This window comes from Syngnathus typhle, linkage group LG4 (assembly GCF_033458585.1).
Source record: "Syngnathus typhle isolate RoL2023-S1 ecotype Sweden linkage group LG4, RoL_Styp_1.0, whole genome shotgun sequence".
NCBI lineage: Eukaryota > Metazoa > Chordata > Actinopteri > Syngnathiformes > Syngnathidae > Syngnathus > Syngnathus typhle.
Window position 1 is genome coordinate 11,836,982 of NC_083741.1, and position 22,028 is coordinate 11,859,009.

Below are 22,028 nucleotides of genomic sequence, written 5' to 3' on the forward strand. Positions count from 1 at the left end.
CCCATTCCCTCATCCAAAGCCCTCTTCTAATTTTTCCCATTCCCAGAATCCCTTTCCCCATCAAAGCGCAGCCAGTGTAGGGGGGAATTTGGTTGAAAAAGTATAAAGACTGCTGCAGATGGAGAGTGTTGAGGTGTTGTAAACATCAAAAGAAAATGGCAGGTTTCCCAACCTTGTTGGCATTTTCAGAATGAAGTTCCTACTTAAACAAAATATAGACTTGGAGATTGTCTCACCGAAGCAACACTTCTGTGAATCTTTTTCAACAGGATGAGCAAGTTTCCCAATGTCACGCTTTTTCCTGACACTTTCTTTTTATAGAGAGCACATTAAATTGATGCTTTCTGCTCACAGAGCAAAAAATATTGGAGGTGGCGCATCTAGGTTTTCACTTCCTTGCTAATGTACAAAACAAAGAAAACCAGCTCTGAAGGACAAAAGAAAAAAAAAAAACACCCCAAGACCTTTGGAGACTTCATTAAAATAAATAAAACTCGCCATGAATTTCACAAGGCATCTGCTTAAGAGGAGGAGGGGGGTTCAACCTTTTGCCTTCGTGGTGGAAAACGAGTATCCAAACGAGGCAGAGCGTGCACAAACAACCTTGACTTTCATCAAGGAAATTCTCACATTGAATGATAAATAAAAGACCCAGGGGGAAGAAAGAAGCAGCTTATCACCATTCCCTTCCAAATTTGTCCGCCGTCTTCTGTCCCCTGAAAGTCAACACGGGCGTGACCCATTTTATACGTTATGCCAGCTATTGTTCGGTCATTAAGCCACCGTGTGTAAACTGCACATTATACAAAGAAAACCAACATGGGGGCTTGATCGGCTCAGTCTTAATGAACTGTTCAATTTGTTCACTTGTTTCTGCAAAAGCAAACATGCCCCCGGGTCCATTGGCTTTTTAAAAAGCGGATGCATTACTCATTGAGGTGGCAGTAGCTACTCACATTTAACAGTAGTTGTCACCTGGTGTTGTTGCTTTTTTTTTTTTTTTAAGAGTTATTTGTGCAACCTGATGATCATCAGGACTTGCTGGACAAAAACAACAAAGCAACATAAAGTTCGGTGACTCATCTAAAAGTGAACCAAGTTTCCAACTGACAGGACATCAACCTGTGAGGTCATGTAAATACGGATCAGCCGTATCGATAAATAAGCTGGCTGCATGGGCCCGTAAAACAGCGCAAATCAGTTTGAGGCCAATACAGATAATCCCCAACTGAATTTGTAACAATAAAAGGCATTATCAATTAGATGCCGAGAGCTTTCACTAAAATGCATCTACCTCTCAAAGGGCCATTAGTCTGTATAGGATTAATGTCTTCTGTTAAAGTTCCCACTGCTTGGTATATTTCATTAGCAATTATTGTTTTCTGGGTGTGCACGTTCTATGTAAAAGGTTGTTGAGAGAGGATTTGGGCAGGAGTTCTGACTTGTACGAATGTTTGCTCAATACAGACAAGAACTCGGCATGGTCTCGAGATTTCACAGCTCTGTATCAGCACTCGCATGCACAGATTTAACAGGGCTCCCAGATGGTCATTATCAATTGTGCCTCCAATTAATCATTGTCGAAATCGGGTTAAGTTTTGAAACTTTTTGTTGATCGGTATTATTCTTTTATTGTTATGGACGGATACAACACAGAATACGTTTTTATTTAAATGTATACCAACGTTTTGTTTTGTTTCAGCCAAGTATGTACAAGCAAGAGGAATTTCCTTGTCAATAGTACGTGCCAAACAGCTCAACTGTCAGTTTAAGAATTTACAGGCAATTACAAGTCTGGCTTTAGTCACTTTAATGCAGTAGTTCTGTTTAGCAATATTGATATTTTGTCCACTAGAGGCTGCATCCAGAAAAGTTGAACCATCTGAAATACAATCTGATGAAATGCGTAAAGATATGCTTTGCAATAATGTTATGATAACATAATGATAATATACTATGATAAAAAATTACTACCGACATTTAAACTTCAGATAATAAGAGAAACATTTTTCAGGGGTTTGGCGTAGGCATTGCTACTGGCCCTGAATCCCACTAAAACAAATTTGCCGCTATATTTCACAGGACTTTAAAGCAAAACGAGAGCAAACAGCACCAAGATGATTGTTCTTTAAAAGAGTGTTTATTTGAAGGTCTTTAGTGAGACGATTCATTAATCGAACCTTGGCAAGGCGCAAAAACTGTCTTTGACTAACCCAAAAATCATTGCATGAAAAACAGTCACGCATCCAGTTGACATTGTTTTTCTTGCACTTCTAAAATGCTATAACTCCCTTGTTATTTTCACACTAATCACATGACACTAATGATCGACTACTCTTCAACTGTCTTGTAAAAGCAGCACCAACCAATGTTAGAGCAATAATGAGGACATTAAAAGTTTCTAGCTTGACTTGAGCAACCAAAACTCTGGGTTTATTTACACTTTTTTTTCTTCGTAGCATAAAATCGTAAGATATGGCTGGTGGTGTAAAAAGAAGAGGCACTACAGACGCCGATGCACGGGACAGTCAAACAAAAATACTAAATTGTTAACCTAATAGCACACGACGGCAAGCCCGAGCAGGAGTCAGCTCTCAATAAAAACAACTATTTGCTTTACATTCTTCCTTACTCTTTTTATAATTCTATTTTACAATGCAGTGCAATATTTAGAATTTAACAATCATTAATTTTAAAAAAAAATGTCGTTATATGGGTTAGAATGGATTATTGGGATTTCAAAACTCCATGTAGGAGTAAATTGAGTTATGTGCTAGGTCATGGAATGCATAAACATGTAACAGTATCAATGTATGTATATGATGCCAAAATTGGTCTGTGAATCTAATTTTGGACACCCCTGATATAAATGTCCGGATTTAAATGCTCACTAATCATGTCAGCTTTAAGTAACTGGTGGGCAGTCTTCGCAGTCTTCTGTGTTCATCAATACAAATAAAATGTTGCAAAAAGCACAAGCAAGAGTTTGCAACGTTAATGTTGCGATGAAAAGGTCTATCATACAAAGACTGACAACATTTGGCAGTCTACTGAGGAGCTTGTGTGATACGCTGACATCAACGATGTTGAGAAAACACTGCAGCGTAATCTTAAAGCAAAACAAATGGAAAACATACTTGCACTAATACAGTTAACAAAGCAGCTATTCAAGATAATCTGTCAAATTTACTTTGTTGTTAAAAATCTACTGAATTTAAATGGCATCAAAGTAAATCATCGCTGCAAATCTTACAACATCATGACGTCAGGAACCAAGTCTGAAGCAAATTTGATTTTGAGACAAAAACCTATTGATTAAACGCACAGACTTAAACAATCTCTATATTCTTTAACATGCAAAGCTCGGGTCGCATGTCTGCCAAAAGATATTTAGTAATAAAGGATTATAGTGCATACAAGCTTTGTGTGCACTCGGGATTGTATTCTCCAAAGCTGTCCAAGTTCTGTCAGATTCAGCACCCCAAGACACAGAGCTCGTGAACCTAATTTCACCTAATCAGCTTAGTCAATAGCAACCATTTGCTGTGACTTTGGTAGACATGCAAATAGGGCTTAACTATGTCTATCCTTAATTCCTCAGTGTTCATGTTGAGCGGAGTTCGTCCTTTATCGCTTCAAAAACAACAGTTCCAATACAAGAGAATGACAGACAGACTGCGTATTAAACCCATTTGAATTTGCTTGAGGTAGCACTGGTGTGCTTTTATTTCCAAGCAACAAAGCAAACAACCCCTGACAAATTTGTTAACCTTTGGCTCCTGCCTGCTCTTAAAAATGTGGAAAAGCACAAAATGTTAGGACAGTGCTACCTTGACATAGAAGTAGCATCATATGAGCTTTTCAAGTTACGAGCTATACCTGCGTGTATGTTTTGCTTTGCAAGACCAGCAAGTGGCCGGCTGCTCAAGTAGTGGAAAAAGGGTCATTAGTGCACTTTCGTCTATTTATTGAACGGGCCAAACAGTCGACCATAGAAATACAAAATGAAAACACTCACAAGAAGCATGGAGTGCATCCTAACAGAACTAAGCGGTTATCAGCTTTGGAGGTGGAGTCAGTGTTGCTGATGTCACTCACTAAGTCACGCCCACTTAAAGGGATGAGGAGCAATTATTATTACCCAACTGACTACTTGCTTGGATATCTTTGATGTTCTTATACTGTTCTTTGCAACACCTTTCATGTCCACTGGCAGTTATTACTATAGACCAGGGGTCACCAAACTACGGCCCGCGGGCCGGATACGGCCCACGGGACCGTTTAATCCGGCCCGCCAACCCTGAACAAATTGTATTAAACTTTTTTTTTTTTGCTCATTTTGCCTGCAATGACTGCGTTTGCCCAGTAGATGGGGAAGCGCTCGCCTGCGCATTTACTACCGGAAGCCGTGTCAGAAAGCTCGGTGCACACTCACAAGTGCGTGTACGGACATGGCGCACTCGCGCTCTATTTGTATCAGTCCCGAATTTAGAGCGTGGGCTGTGACGACAGCATTCTTGTAATTTGCGCACTGAGCTTTCAGATGCAGTTTTGCGCTAAAGCCACCCACAAACCTTCCCCTGGAATCCTTCCATTAAAATGAGTGGCCCGAAGAAAAGAAGTGAGTGCCGAATGTTAAAAAAGAGTGGCCAATTTGGCTCGACGTACGCGACGTGACGTTCAGCCACATGAACGTCAACATCTACCCGTCAAAGATCGAGGTAAACGGACCAACACCTCGAATCTCGCCTAAGAATTGCCACAACAAATTTTACTCCAGACTATGACGCACTATCAAACTTTAACAAAAAAGACAGCGGTGTCTACAAGCCTACTGGAACCTACAAAATGATTATAAGGGAGGAACACAAGAACTTTAAGAGACTGCTCATATGTGTCAGAGAGGTTCTGCTCTGACAACTGAGCTGAACTTTTATCTGTTAAGATTGTGCATGGCACAACAGAAAGTTAATGTTCCATGGTTTTTTTTCTATGAAGAATCCAGAGAGAGTTATTTAGTTATTATTTATTTCCAGTTTTTTCTGTGAAGAACTCAGAGAGGGTTATTTAGTTATTATTTATTTCATTAATAGTGTTATTATTTGTTTCCTGACTTTTTTTCTGTATAGAACCTGGAAAGGGTTATTAAATAACCGTTATTTGGTTATGTGTGGCTTTCTGGAAAACAATAAATTTTTTAAGCTCCCCTACGATCGTCACACTTTTTCTGTTACAAACTGACACCGGCCCGCCATCAGAGAAGGGAAAGGTTATGTGGCCCTCACAGGAAAAAGTTTGGGGACCCCTGCTATAGACAATACATATGCATTCATTCCGCCTTGAGCATTGAGCTCTCCACATGTCAAATTTGCAGCCCTAGTGGAAGTGGCAAAGTGAAGAGATCTGTGAAGATGCCTCGTTCATTCGCTCCACTGATATATACCAGCATGCCAGAATGCATGGAATGAACACTGAACCAATAACTCTGATTGAATTAAGTCATTCTAATCTCAATTTACAAGTACAATTTGCAGATTTTGTGGCAAATACAATGACCTCCACATCCATAGTCCTGGCAATATCAGCCAACGTACCACAGGTAAATAAATGTCTGGTTGTACTGTAAATTCAGCTGCAGCACATTGTGAACAAATGTGAGAGCGAGGTTAGACAATTTGAAAACCTGAGATGCATTGCCGTTTTTCAAACCAGTGATATCACTAATGGCTTCTAAGCAGCTCCATGAAATCAAGCAGCTGTCATGTCGATGCATCAGCAGCGTGAGGAGGGAGCACCATCCCCATAAGGACAGGGGGCTCTGCGCCTTCATGTTTGGTTAAACATCTGCTTCTCGGCACACCGGCTTTGCAGCAATAAACGGCCAAACAAAAGAGGTGGGAGGTGAAATGATCACATTTTCCATTTCAAAGCATTTGCTTGTTTGGTTTGGTTTCTCCTTTCCTCTCCCCTTTGGACATTGAGCTCAAGTTTAGCTCCACTGACTCAACGTGTGCAACAACATGGAGTAGCTCAAATAAAAGATGAAAGGTAATTGCTGTCTCTCTGGACATAAGACGCAAGCTCAAATAAATAGAATAAGAGAAAGAGGACGCTATGACGATTAATGGAGCCTCTCTTTTTTTAAGTATCGCTGAGCATGGATTACAACAGACAAGAGATACTGTCTTCGCCCAATCAATCTACTTTTATGTTAACAAGCTTACAATAATTAAAAGACATTTCATTTCAGATTAATTCGTGCTATTTGGACAGAATTGACACAGACAATTCTTCCTTTAATAAGATTCAGCGTAATTAACATCCTTGTTTCCCTTGCTCCCCTCTCTCGGGTTCCGTTTGCTTCATTCAAGAGATAAACAAAGCTCTACGTCTTGGTTACACTTGAAATCACATTTTAACCCAAACCTAAGTAATAGAAGCCCATTTGTGTGAAAGGAGAAGCTGTGGCCTTAACTCTTTTATATCCACCTGCCCTTCGAAAATGACGAGCTATATATCGCCTTTTATGAGCACCGACGTCTTGTCCACTCAACAGCTAACTCAACCGCTCATTACATTTGCCACCATAAACGTCAAAGACAAACTAGTCAAACCCCTGTCGTCTGCTCTTTTGTCATCCACACCCGCGTTTGGGTTATGTTTTTTTTAGTCAAAAACTTTTGTTGTAAAACTTGGGAGCACAACGTGGAAGCGTGTGAAGGTGAGTTGTTTGTGTGGAGTGGAGTGGAGGGGACACATTAAAGATAGCCAAGATGGCGAAGGGCTTGTTGTTTTTGGCATGGGGGCAGAGAAACGGACAACATCGGGAATATACACGCACTCAAGGGATACATTTTCAGCTTCACGGTTTGAGAAAGCCATCTCGACGGCTGCTCGTCTCCCCCCACCCCTCGCGCTGGGTGTCTTGACCAACCAAACAACGAAACCGGGGGGCACTACTAACGGTGGTGGTGTAGTGGATGAGAGAGAAGCAAATATTGAGGACTAAATCGAAACCAACCTTGGGGAATTACATGTTACATATGCGGTTAGTTTGTTTTGTCGTCGTTAAAGTGGACGGCGGTGTCCCTTTCAATCAGCGTTACAAAACATCCACGAAAGCCGCGTACATTGACTAAAAGCCCACAAAGCACCACGAAGCCACCGTAAAGTTGAATATGATCATAAATACACGCGTTGGGACAAAATCGAAGCCAAATGAGTTGCATGAGGCGATGCGTGAGAAGAGAAACAAGCAAGGCAACACAAAAGACCATCTATCCGACTATCAGATGATCGCGAAGAGTGCAGAGGAACACTTGGTTTGTGTATTTAAGAGCAACAAAACTTCTTCGATTTTAACTCATTTAAAGCTTTCAAGTAGTGTAAACCACAAACAGCGAAGGTATAAAGCAGCGATTGCAGTTGAATGTGATGAGAGCGAAAACGCGGCGTCAGTCAGTCAGTCATTCACAGTGAAATAAAACAAAACACTTACCTTGTTTTACTTTGCACTTTACTTATTTCCAACGTGGATTAAAAGGCTCAGATTACGCTCCGGGTTGCTCGTGTGTTTAGCTTCTTTTTCCACCTCTCCGGGTCGCTTTTGGTTATGAAAGAGGTCGATGACGAATGATAAAGAAGGGGAATTGGGCAGTAATTGAGTCTCGCAGTGTGTGTGCGTGTGTGCGTGTGTGTGTGTGTGTGTAAGCAGATTGAAGGAGAGTCTTCTCAAGGTTTATTCAGGCTCCACTTCAAGGAACCTGACGTCGTCGGCTCTCTACTGCCACACAAAGAGGGGAAAAAAAGTTCTTATTTGTGCAGCGGCCCCTCGGCAACCAACAAGAATGCAGTCGTTGACCGTTATTACTTTGAAATGCGACATGACATTAAAGACGTTCTCTGTACGTAACGGCCGTACAAAAAAGGATGCGTCTTACTTTATGTCGACATCCCTCAAATGGAGAAAGTCAGAAAGGTTAGTCATTTATTTTGACCATGCGGAGCCAAATCCGACTTGACCTATTTATCTTTCATTTAATTTCGCATTACATACACATTGTATTATTATTTGCATTCATTTTAATGCTGAAAATGAGTGGTGATTGGGATTTCAAGCGCCCAATGTAAAGGGTTTTATGCAAATAGTTATTCGAAAGAGTAAACGAGTCCATGCATGTTCCCAAGTGCAAGGAACTCCTTCCAAAACTTTTTTCCAGCATGTTGTCATTTTTTAAGAGAAATGTCTGTGTCATTAAAAAAAAAAAAAAAAGTGCTCCTCTCTCACAGTATGTCCACATGCAGCCACCCCAACCCCATTCTGAAAAGTTTGATGGAAAAAAAGGATTGTCACTGGTTGATGCATTTTGACTAACTTCTTAGGTTTCTCATCTAGACAAACCCTGTATAATTATTGATTGTGTTAATTTTAATGCTGAAAACCCCCACAAAAAAAATACGTTTTCAAGCCACTATATTTGGGGTTTATGATTAATCTTTTCACCCACTGACTAACTTTTAGAGGTCAGAATCTATCAGCTATTCATAGAAAAAAACACAGAATTCAATTTTTAATGGAAAAACATGGAATGCTTTGAGCAGCTTCCCACATATTTTAGGATCATAGTTTGTGGTATATTTATAGTTTGACCTATTAATATCCACAACGCTAATCACTTTTAGGGTTGTGGTCGGTATCAGCCCTTATAATTAGCAAGACTTTGAAGTGCTTCTAAGATGCCTCCTGCATATTCAAAAAAATGGGAAAACACAAATATTTTATTGTTATTATTTTATTTCTTTATACGTACTTTGTGATTGTGAGTAGATAACGAGCACGCTTTTTATACACTGCCATTCGAGTGAAATGAAAGAAAAGTTGCTGATGCACTTTGAGCCCTCTGGTGAAAAGGAGAAACAGTCAAATACAAATACCAAAATCACTCAAAAGGCTCATGAGCAGACGCTAACACTGAAGTAACCGCAAAAATGTTTGTTTCATGTGCGTAGTCATTTTATGAAATATGAAATCTATATTTTATTGAGTACATCAGATTAAAATATATAGTTTGTAAAATGTCAAGATTTAAATTTGTTTTGAATGTTTATATTGAAGAAAAGTATCCAGATCCTACTTTTCCTTCTTGGCTTTTGTTTTGGGTTTTTTCCCACTTAAGTATGCCACATTTTTATGGTCCATGCCTCATACCACAAAAACGGCTCAATCATGAAAAGTTAGACTCAATATGTTTCTGTGTATTGAAACACTTTATTTCATGTATGCAATCTTTTTTTATTTCAGGACGTAAAGTATAAAGTTTTATTGAGTGCATCTTGCTCGGTTTTCCCCGGGTACTCCTGTTTCCTCCCACGTTCCAAAAACATGCATGGTAGGCCAATTGACCACCTCAAATTGCGTGATTGTGAATATTTGTTCATCTATGTGTGCCCTGGGACTCGACAATGAATGAAATTGGTAAAAACGGTAATTTACCAGTTTTCAAAATATTAGCGATGAATTTCTACTCTTAATTACTACCTCAGCATTTACTAGACTGTCATTTTTATGCATACAGCCATTATGCTGTAATTTGAAGTGGGGGACGAAAGCTAAATGTGCACAGAGTCTCACTAGCTGACCAGTTGGTGAGCTTTGAGCGGGTGATACTTGATCAAACAAATACAAATCAGTTGCAAACGGGCGCAACATGAGACGGCATTTGTCAGAACAAAAAACAGAAACAGGACAGATCTTCCTCTGGGTGAGATCAATACATTGCCTGGCAAAGACAGCCATCTGTGCCTAATTGTATTCTTTACCTCCTCTTCTGAACACACAATAAGCAACAGGCTGAGCACAGGCCCTCTGACCCAGACTGGGTTTCCAGACGGGGGAAGATTATTTCATTCAACTGGAAAACAACAAGGGGGTGGGGCGATGGGGGATTTTTTTTTTTTTTTTTTTGCAGATGGAGTGGGCAACTGCTCATAAATGCCCCACCCCAATGAGGACGGGTGAAACAACTGGCGCATCGCTCCGTGTCACATCATTGCTGGGCTGCATCTATTTTTAACTAGTATTTCACACAATTAACAAACTGCTCACTTTTACTTTGTCGACACCCCGTAACTCAACTCTAATTATTGTTAGAAGCTCCATGGAGTGTTGGTTTACAGGTAACGCTTCATAAACAATGAAAATGACCCTTAATATTTGATGAATTTTCCTCCTCTCTGCCAATGTCAACATGTGTGGCCCCTTTTAAACGTATCCGTGCAAATGTCTGGGAAATATTTTTCTTGTATCTTACAGGCGTCACATAGCTGGGAGAGGTGGTGTCAGTCCGCCCAGGGTGCGGTGGGTCCAACAGAATTTTGCTCACCCTTTTCTTCGAACCTACCGCATGCAAATCTTCAAGAGTAGGTTGAGGGGTTGCATATGATAGCCCTGAGAAAGTTAGTGGACATTGGTGATTCTTTGACTTGGAGGATGGTCCCAGACAACTTCGGTCTCTTGTTATAAGCGTACGTGATGGAGGACTGTTTAGGCACCAATGTTTTTGACAATCAGATTTTTTGTTTCATCATTTTATGTAAACCATCACATGGTGTCAAGCTTGGCTGTGAACATTTTTTATGAGATTTGTCATGTCGTATATTTCTGCTATGTTTGGAACAACCTCCTGACAGATATTCAGCCACTTGAAAAACATATGTTTAAAAAATATCTGAATAAATCTTTTACAATGAAATAAAGTTACAATTCATATTCATCCTCATTTAATTTTTGTATTATTCTACAGTAACAGGGTTGTAAATCAATACCAGCGAGTTGTTGCCCAAAGAACACTACCGTAATTTTCGGACTATAAGTCGCGTTTTTTTTCATAGTTTGGGTGGGGGGGCGACTTATACTCAGGAGCGACTTATATGCATATATATGGGGGTTTTTTTTTTCACTTTTTTGGGCATTTTATGGTTGGTGCGACTGATACTCCGGTGCGACTTATAGTCCGAAAATTACGGTAGATGTTTTGTTTATGGCTGAAAATCTTGAAATATATATATATAAAGAGGAGAGGAATTACCTTAGGTCATCTCATGTTCAAAGCAATTAGCTTGATGATGTCATTCCTCCCGAGTCATGTAGCCACTACTTTCCTCGTCTTCTTGATGGTTATAATGTTTTTAATAAGAGGATTTAGACAAGCTTAGAGCACAATTCCTACTACGTTGAATGTGTCTTTTATAATACAAAATATTTGATCAATGACAGGGAAGATATTTCCGAAAAAAGCTCATTTCAAGAAAAGTATTTTCTCTTTTATATTTAATATTTAGCTTGGTTATAATAAGGGAGGGACAAGAGAAAAAAAGCAATTTTGGGGGCTACTTAAGAGTATTTGGTATTTTAGATCATATTTATGAATCACTGTTACAATACCTACACATTCATTTTTGTCTCAGACAACAGATTTACATAATAATCGCATGTATCTGCATTTTCCGTCTGCATTATTTGAATGGAATTTTCCTCTGATTGTAGAATGACCCTTATTCGCATGTTCTCCATCTTCCGAGGTCATTGATTTCTCTCTCTCTACTCCTTTTTTCCATTACCTGTTGAGATGGGGGGTTGGAGGTGGCTGCAGTTCTTCAAACAAAATCCTCGCCATCTGCCTGTGTAGCCTCTGGCCCCCCTGCTGTATTTCTCCATCTACTCTCGTCGCAGCGCTGACAGGCCGTGAGGAATGACAGTGTTTGTCATACAGTAGCGGGGAGAAGCAAGGATTTTTTAATTGCATTGGAGAATCTTCATTATGGAGAGCGTGTGGGGGTGGGAAGAGCAGAGTGGGCAGAATGAGGAGAGTGTGTGCATGTGTGTGTGCGCGCGTGCATGTGTGTGTCTTTTCTTAAGGAGGGGGGGGGCACTCTGAGCATCGTCATTAGGAGAAGGCACTAGCCGCAAAGAAGGGTGGGCCCTCTTTGCATACACACTGAGAATGGCTGCCGTACCTCAGTCATTTGTAACATAATAAGTGCCAGCACAATGACTGCAATGCGAGAAAGAGCACCACAGGGAAGAGAAGGGGGGGAAGGGAGACGGCATGTCTGTTGAGGAGTTTTGTGTGTGCGTGTGTGTGTGTGTTGATTAGAAAGTATAATGAGCGCTAAAGAAACAAGAAAAAAAAACCTCTCCTGAGACTGATGGAAAACAAATTAATCTGGTGATTCGGATTTAATTATTATTTTTCTATTAGTCCAACCTGCAAAGACAGGGACAGGCGTCAGAAGCGAGGAGCTGTGCTTGCATTTATTGATTTTCGCACAGACACATTGAGGGAATACAGATGAATCTGCCCTCCTCCCCGCACAATGTGGGATGATGCCATTAACACGACAAGCTTGCAGCAACTCCGAGATGCTTAATTTGAACAGCATAAAGTGAGCTTAAAATAGTGCTCAAAGGAGAAAAGTGGCCTAAGGAAAGTATCCTTCTTTACACAGCAGAATTACACCTTGACTATCATTTGGCACTAAAGTACATAATAACAATTAAGCACCCGATAAATTAAACGAAGACAATGTTCTGCTGTGTTAAGCATCGTTGTAACGCTTACACCGGTACAGTAATTGAATTTTCTCTTTTGCTTTGTATTAATATAAGAACCTCGCGAGTGAACTGCAATTAATATTGCCACATCAGGCATCCTTTCAATACATCACCGCCATTGAACACAATATAAGAGTACACAATGTAATACTTTGCAAAGTCAATGATTTGAACTGCAGACGGTGATTAAAGCACGGGGGACCAATTCGCCGCTGGTGTATGTAATATTGCCGTGCCTCAAGTAACACACTCGCTCTCACTGACATGAAATTCTGCGATTATGCTACATGAACACTCCTATTGATTAGAGTGCAACCATCTGTCATTGAGGAAGGTTTGCAATTGATGTAATGGCTTTGAGTGTGCAGAGCCACTTGCAGATCTTCCTTAAGCTCATCCTAAAATGGCGTATTGAAATCGATGGGACAGTGAAAAAGCGCTCTTCACTCTTTACCTTTAACCCCAGGGACATGGTGAGGAAGCACACTGAAAAATGTGACACACTTTTGCGGAGCAGCGCTTCTAAAGTTAGCCCTCAGTTGCCAGCATGCAGCCACATTCCTGTTTTCGCTAAACGCATTCCAGTTAAATCAGAACAAACTAAACAATGAACAGTGGTCCAAATTATACTTGAGAAAATTGTCCATATATCTTCAGGTAGAATTTGTACTTTTACTCCCTGCATTTGACAATAAATATCAAAGCTTTCTACTCCTTACTTGGTTAAAATAAGCTCATTACTTTATAGACAACACATCATAAATAAAAAAGAAGTCAAGTGGACCGTGACAAAAGAGTTTGGGGATTTAGGAAGGGGAACTAAAACCAAGGTGTCAAAAATGTCATTTCTGTTATATTTTTAATATGACTTTATTATAATGTTCTTTATCAACTGCTGCTTTTTTTTTATTATTATTATCTTTTATTATTATTTATATTTATTATGATTTTTTTTAAAATATATTTTTACATTTTTAGATCTTTGCTCTCACAAGTGTGATTTGGTGAGAGTGCGATATATCCTCACAAATTCCGACCTAAATATCCAGCAACAACAAACATCATCTACTTGGTCTTCTTCTACATGTACTTAATCGAGAGTCTGAATTTCATTTTTGCGGATATGCTCATCAAACGATGTATTGTACAATGCTTTTCGACAATTCCTCTGACAGCTGCATGTTTTCAATCTCAACCACACTGTGTATAATAAACAATTAATTTTTAAATGATTAATTAAGTACATTTCAGTCTTTTTTGTACTTTTATTAAAGTAAGTCAGGGTTTTTTGGGGTTTTTTTTTTACTCAGGTGTCAGCACTTGAAGGAGACATCACCACCAACGTTTTCTTTACAATAATATGTGATATGCTCCCCTACTCGCTTATACACAGCAATCTGATTAATATTGCGTTTGTGGAATATGAGTTAAGCAGCAAAACTCACCCACTTTTATCCATCACCAGTTTTGTGAATCTGAGCCGTGATTAGTTGTAACCCGAGAGCTGGCAACTGATGTCATGTTCAGTTGGCAGCAAGTTGCAAAATGGCTGCTCCCTGAGATGAATAAAAACAGGTGTATTTTGCTTGTTTAATTCATATCCCATAAATGAAACATTAATCAAAATACTGTGTTTCGACTAATTGGGCTGCACGGAACAAATGTCCCCTTTCAAGACAGACTAAAGAGTGCTTTGCCATCCATCTGGATAAAAAGTAGTAGACGGCCGCTATCTATATTTTTTTCTGTCAGGTTGACTAATAAACCTGACACGGGTCAAAGTAGAGCACTTTCAACAGTGTTTATCGCAGCGTATGTAACTGTGCCTAGCCCCTCTGCATGATGTAATACACAGAAGGGAGAAATCATCATAATAGCAGAGTAGTGGAGTGACTCATTTGTTGATGAGGTGTATTCACAGTGTCATTCGGTGATGAGATGCGTGCACATGGTGTCAGTGTGTGACCGATAGAGCGGGAGGAAGAAAGACCGAGCGAGAATGCATTAGTGCACTGCTTTTCTGGGAACGAGGAGTCACTTATGCCGGGAAAAGTGCAGAAGCAAGTCCGAGACCCTTCAGTGATGCATCGCCTCACAAAAGCATGCGCTCACAAACAAATGTCTCCCCGGCCAGGCCAAATAACCCCAACCCAACAGAAAGACACTCGTAATCATGTCATTTTATGCACAAAATTTTCCATTTTGGGATAAGTGCTTTGCTTTTGCTGAGGCAATCAAATTTCTATTTCCTTCACGTGAACATCACCCTCGGGAAAAAAAACATAGTAGTTGAATAGACTAAGCTGTGCACTTTCTTTTCACAATTGGATCAACCGAAAGTAAAGTAACGTGGAGTTTCCTCTGACATAAAAGAACTTAGCTTCTCACACAAAGTGATCTTTCATTCCTTGCCTGAATGGTTGATCTTGTTCTGCATTTGTGACACCTGCAGCCGAGGGGATTTCATTTGTCACGGCTGATGTGAAACTAAATGTGAGTCTCAGTGGTTCTCAAACTTTTTGCTCCAATTACCATATGAAACGTACTTGCCACAAATAAGAAGTGCGGTGACCTGTCTTGCTGTACGAATGAGGACAAACATGGACTTCAAACTGGATATGCTCGACTGTTTGCTGAAATGCTTTTTCTATTTTGAGTAGGTTTTGGTTCGTTTTCTTACTATATTAACCTTGTGTTGTTTGACTAATACTTTCACAATATTGTGAATCCCGGAATCTGCATCTTGACTTTTTATTAAGTCACCCAGCAGTGACTTGTAATGCAAAGGCAACCCTTTCAGAGCTTCCACACAAAGAAAATCCACAGGAGACTCTCAGCTCTTATTGACAGCAATTGTTGGAAAAGTCGGTCGTCAGAAAGGTTCCCTGCTTCCTTTCAAACATTGACAAGTTTGATTTGGCTGAGCGTTCTCTTCAAATTTCAACTGTTGGGTACGTCTGTATCATAAAACGCCAAATGAAATCAAACCATTTCCAAATGCTTTGTATAGATTAGAAAACACGAAATGTGATTGTAAAACAAGACCTGTGGAAAATGTGTCTCATTAAATAGTTACGAACGTTAAATAAAGAAATTCCGTCGCTTGTTCAAGACAAATCCACAGTGTGTTGAGTGGATGTGTGTGAAAAAACATCCACAGCTGCTTTGCATATTTTTCTGAGCAGCTTGTAATGAGCTATTGCTTTCTATAATAATGCATAATTCAGCATTCTGAAAACTGTTTTGAAAGTGTTGCTGATTTTTCCACAAAAAACATCGAAATCAACATAAAGTGCCCAAGTCTTATTTATCCATCCATTCATTATCTCAACCGCTCATCCTCACGAGTTTATTAAGAGAGCACTGATTCAGTATACCTTTCTGATGTGAATGATACTTTAGGTCTTCTTTGGTCTTTGTTCTACATATGAAAAAATACAGACAGACATTGTCATCTAATGATTCAAAAAACAGCACCCAAATTCTTCGTGAGGTCCAATTATAGTCTTTTGAATGCACAAAGAAATGTCCATACATATCGCGTGCTATTTTCAGACTGCAGCGAGACCACACAAAAAAAGCTTTCAGGCAAACCCTCACGTTTGAACTGCTGCATATCAAGCATTGTTATATGTAGGAAGAAAAAAAAAAGCCATCATGTCCAAAAACTGTTTTATGTTTCAAAGGCACATTTGGTGAAAGTTTTGTGTATTACCTTTTTCTTGCTGACAAAAAACATGCACATATATGACCGGTAAAGAAGACCCGGAACACTCAATAGAACAATGTCATTTAGGTATGTCCCAGAAAATGTACACGTTAACCGTGGACATAATATCGTTTGTCAAGTCATAATTTGTAATAGAACATTTGATTTTGGTCTTTTATATGAATTTAAAACACTGTAACATGGAACTGTACACAATTCCAACACAAAGTGCGCTTGAATATAATCAGAACCTGTTCTTAAATCATAAGTCAATCTAAAGTGAAATAAAAATGTAATCCAAATAAATGAAAGGAGACCATTCTAAAAAAAGAATAAATGCAAACCTACTGTACTGAAAAGTTAAATACAACTAAACTGTACAAATGCACACTAATGACCTAGGAAAAATTGTGATATAATTAGTATATAATCGTTAATTTCTATGTACCAAATGAGTTGATTAAATTGATGTCGATAAACATGTATGGAGACAAAGTATTCACCATTTTGCATGCTTGAAGTGGATCAGAAGGATAATCATGCTCAGCGGAAATCCGTAGATCATAAGGATTCTGACTTAACATCATACTTATTGCAATTATTGTTGAAATAAAGAAATTCAAGAAACCAATTCAATAAATTGCACAAAATGTTGAGCTTGCTGAAAATATTTGCCAGGAATCATTAGTAGATGTTGCTGGGTCCGTGGGGGTGGTCCCTACAAACAAATAATCATAATAGTAACAAGTCTTGTGTTAATTAATAGTGGCAGGCCTGCGTCGCTCCTGGCGGCGTGCAAGCAGACATTGTGGCCTTTCCTCGGTGACGCCTGGTCAGAAATAGGGCACCGCAGAGCACAGAAATGATAACAATGGTGACATCATCTCTGCCTCCAATGTGCAGAGGCTCCCCTCAGTGCTCCTCTTAAACAAAGAGCAGTGGGCATGGAGGGAGGGAGGCAGATGTCACTTTGTGTCTGGGGAACATTAAGCCCAACAAATGTTTGCTGAGTGTTTTGGGGGAAGCCTTTTAGTGGTTGTGCTGGATTTAGACAACTGCTTGGAAAAAGTCCCTAATTGAAAATAAACGGCTCCAACATTTCACTTTGTCATTACCCTCTACGACACGTGGATTTCAATAAACCAGGCAGATCAACAGGATGTATGTAGGCCTCAGACAACCAGAGCAAAAGTGTTGCCACATGTGGCCTTGCTTCTTTGCAATTTGTCCTTTACCTGATCTGTTTCCAATTGCAAAGAACTACACAGACCAAAAAAAACATCTGCCAATAATAATTAAAAAAAATGCATTTCCTTTCCATTAACACATGATTGAGAACATCACCACCACTGTAAAGAAATACTGTATTACCTCTAGGTGTGAGTATGTCAAGGCATACTACAGAGGTATTTAAAAAAGGTTTACTGCCTGTAGATGCCACATAATGGTGGCAAGGCACTATTTTTGTTCAAACCAAGCTCCTCACCTCACGTTGGTTCATTAGCAGCAATTCACTACTTTTACCTGAATGAAGCTCCTCAACGCATTTTAATGTTGTTCCTTGGCATCGCAAGGTGGCGGCAATGTGCTACTTTTGCCCAAATGAAGCTCCTTACCTCACTCCAACGTCGTTATTTGGTGCTAAGATGCACGCAAAGCTGTGTTATTGTTTTGGCCTTGGCACAAAAACACAAATAGGGGGCTTTTAAGCGAACAAAGATAGAGAATTTGCAAATGTTGCAAATATGTGCGAGTTCACTGACTCTTCGTAGTCAGATTATTTCTTTTAAATCCATTCAACTCTGCCGTGTTTTGAGTTTTTCTCTGACTTGAATTTTCCTTTTGATTTGCACTCAAAATAACTCAAAACCTTTTACCCTCATATTGCTTCTGAGTGCATTCTCCTCACAGAGCATGGCAGGGGCTCTTGCTCTTTGTGCTCTTGAAGACACCGAGCTTAGTATCATCATTCTCCTCTGAACCAGCCTTTGTGGTGTCCGTGTGGCTCCACAAGCAGAGTGAGAGAGGAAAGCTGAGCAAGCGAGGGAGGGAGAGGAAACCGATTCTCAAGACCTGAACGAGCCGTGGGAAAATAGGGGTCTTGTAGAGGAAAAGCAGAAATGTCTCAGGACATTCCTTTGTGATTACACACTGCTGGACAAATCCAGACATTCTTCAAGTTATTTTGTATCTTAAGGCTTGAGCAAAATCCACACTGTGGGCATGTTTTCTTTTTCTTTTTCTTAATTGTACAAGTTGTCCACAGAAATGGGTTTTATGTATTTATGTATTTACTCACCCCGCCTCTCCTATCAAACAATGCACACAAAACCAGCGGACATTCCAACAGCTTATTTCCTCTTGCAATCACAGAACATCATTTCTTTGTGGCACGTTGCTATTTTGCACACCGTTATTATTCCACTCATCCCAATAGCTCAATCACCCACCATTGTTTGTGCACTTGGTTGGTGTTATTATCGCACTCTTGGACACTTTGGTTATTAATAGCCATACTTTGTACCTGATACCTGTGTAAACTGAGAGATGAAAAAGAACTGACTTCTTCCTGTCAAGGTTTCACCACAGCGAGTAATTTGCATTATTTGTTTGGCACAATGTTTTTACGTCAGATGGCCTTCCTGACACAATCCACTTTTATTACTTCGGCCCCATCTTGCGGCATCTTGGTGGTCTGTTGAAATAAGTTGAGGAACTTTATTTCGACTAATGTAATAATTTGCAACCATGTTGGTACTAATAAACTGTTGAAGGAAGGAACTGTGTCAAAGTGAGTTGAGGACATTCAGAGAAAAATAATACTATGATGTCATCATGTGGCATCTAAAGGCAATTATAAGCCACGGGATTTTCACAATGTGTGGCAGGGCTTATTTACTACCAAAAATAAACTCTTTGTGTGTTTTAATATCGTTGACCACAACTGATGATAAAGATTCTGATCCTGTCCTAGTGAGGATAAGCGGTACAATGATCAGACTGCTGTACATCTAAAATGCCCAACCCATTCACAATTATTCGGCCGCTACATCGATCTGCCGTGAAGCATGCCTTCCCTTCCACTCGTGATAAATGACCAACACCTCAGAGAGACAGGTAAGTATCCATCTCATATCCAAGGCCCATAAAAAAAAGGGAGTGGAGCAAGAGGAGGATATCGTGCGCCCAGCTCAAGTTACATGCATGCCCATGAGCAGAGGCGGCCCGGCCCGGAAGACTTTGAGCTGCCTTCAGTGGAAAAACAATCATGTTCCCCCCCATGTCACAGCTAGCATGAATGAGAAACCGCTCTGAGGAATGCTCTATTATCATCCTATCAGCGGCACTGGGGGAGGAGAGCTTGTTGTCTCTGTTCACACAGCAGTGTGCACAATCATGTGTCTGAAGGAGGCAGGGGTACAGAGAAGGGGGGGGGGGGGGTCTGTAGCCCTGCAATTGGGTTGAACAGTCTCCTCCCCTCCACAGACCTTGTACTTCCTCGTTTGTCTAGGTCACGCGTCCTTTTTTTTTTGTCAGCAATTAATTTGCGGCACCACCCTCCTACATTTATCCCTTTCGCTCTCCCATTCTCCTTCACCTCTTGCTCTGTTAGCCTTGAGTAGATTTACATTTGGCTGATCACTGTTGTGCTGCATACACCAGACTGATAATGGATCGCCGGTGCTTTTGAGTGCAACATCTTACCATGTATTATGAGTATGCTGTTGACCTTCACAATATCATGCATGTAGCTGTAAAAAAAATGGTTCTGGCTGGCCTTTTTGGAACCCCTTGCACTTAACACAACCACGATATGTTACAGTTCTTGATTGCAAAGTAGTTTTGTTCTGAAGTCACTGTGTTTTGTCTTTAATATCTGTGATCAGAAGGCAAAACTAAACTGCTTGTGAATGCTGAAACTCTGAGATGCTGTGGGAATATTTGATGTGTTGAAATGTGGTCACAACACTACATTTGTACACATCAGTTCCCACAACTCTGGGAGGAGATAATGGTTTGAATCAGTCAAAAATCTGGAAGGAGGAAAGAAAAGTAAAATCTCTCAATTTGGAATTTTAGGAATGCTATGCATAGTAATAATCAAGATGATGGACCTGAGCTGATCAACCGAAAGTTGGAATAATTTAAAACAGGCAAGAAATGTAGAAAGAGGTCAATATGTGAAATATATTCCAATGGAGATAATATTGAGCAATGTCCTAAATCTTTCCAAGGTGTTATGAAGGAGCTGAACAATTTGAAAGAAGAATGGTTTGAATCGTGTGTGAATTGTGGAAGGTGATCTTCAAAATGGCAAATATCTCTTATCCATCATGTGAGAATTTGTGGGATGTGATAAATAGTTCCATATAGTATGTACTGAATGAGTGAACGTTCTGAATGGTTGTAATTGAGAAATGTGGGGGAAAAAAACTTGATATTTAGTTAATTTAATTAATTTGGGAATGTTGTCAAGTGTGGGAATTTAGGGCAATGTGGAAGCTTACTTGCAAGATGTGAGAGGAGGATATACGAGGTAAATTGCCTCTATTGATTTTAATAGGTTTTTTTTTCAGGGAAAATGTGGAAAAACTGCTGATAGCGCATTCACCCACATGTCAATCAGCAGCCGAATGTTTTAATTAAAAGCAGACCGCTAAATGAATGTGCACATCTGATCCTGTGTTTCCTGCTAAATTAGAGAGGAGTTAGAGTATGCAAATCAAATGAAGGCTGCTAATCCAGGATCTACAGCGATGACACGATATGCAGTGCTTTTCAAAACAATTATTTTAATTGATCTAATTAAACTTGTCGAAACCGGTCTGGTTGTCCCCTGACTTAGCAAACAACTTCTGGAGTGCAAATTAAAGACGGACTATTTTCTACATTGGAAAATCGGTAGGTAAAATTGTGAACTACACCGCTCTCTAGTGGTTTGAAAAATTCACGAAATCACAATTACGTCACCTCTGAACAGGTCCGCATAAGCGATTTTTTGCACATGTGTGTGTGTGTGTGCGTGTGCGTGCGTGCGTGTGTGCGTGCGTGTGCGTGCGTGCGTGTGTGTGCGTCGAAATCAATATAAACATCCTTGCAACCATAGAATGCTCCTTAATCTACTAAAATTTTCATCCAAATTCGAACTGCTGTTCTTTCTTTCTTTCTTTCTTTCTTTCTTTCTTTCTTTCTTTCTTTCTTTCTTTCTTTCTTTCTTTCTTTCTTTCTTTCTTTCTTTCTTTCTTTCTTTCTTTCTTTCTTTCTTTCTTTCTTTCTTTCTTTCTTTCTTTCTTTCTTTCTTTCTTTCTTTCTTTCTTTCTTTCTTTCTTTCTTTCTTTCTATTAAAAATAAATAAAGTATTTGATCTTGTTTGAAATATTTGTTTTGGCTGCAAATCTAATAAAATTCTGCTTTGCTATGATTGTTGGATCAGTGATTTACTGTATTAAGTGTCTCCCATTTGGGGTTTTAAAGCAGCTGTCTTTACACATAAATTGAGATACAAACGCAACACAATTGTGCGCATGAGGATAAAACTATCATCTGGCCAAGTGAATAGCTTCGAACAGTGTACAACGGACATCTTTGATTTTTAATGGTCTCATTAAGTAATTACAGTACATGCTGTGGCACGTCAAAGTGGGGGTTTGATGTCCACCTATTTATGTCCTCATGTCAAAGCAGTGCTGTTCAACAGCAATAAAA

The 22,028-nt window shown here is 39.7% G+C and overlaps 1 protein-coding gene across 9 annotated transcripts in view; it reads right to left on the bottom strand.

The window, feature by feature from the left end:
- Window positions 1-7,686, bottom strand: part of baz2ba (bromodomain adjacent to zinc finger domain, 2Ba) — a 74,303-nt gene extending 66,617 nt beyond the window's left edge. For 5 of the 9 annotated variants that reach the window (XM_061275954.1, XM_061275952.1, XM_061275950.1 and 2 more), the window contains exon 1: window positions 7,499-7,685. The gene's annotated coding sequence lies outside the window, so the exon portion shown is untranslated. Of the gene's footprint in view, window positions 1-7,498 lie in introns of all 9 variants that reach the window. The other 4 variants (XM_061275957.1, XM_061275955.1, XM_061275958.1 and 1 more) reach the window with 1 other exon arrangement.
- Window positions 7,687-22,028: the final 14,342 nt, after the last annotated feature.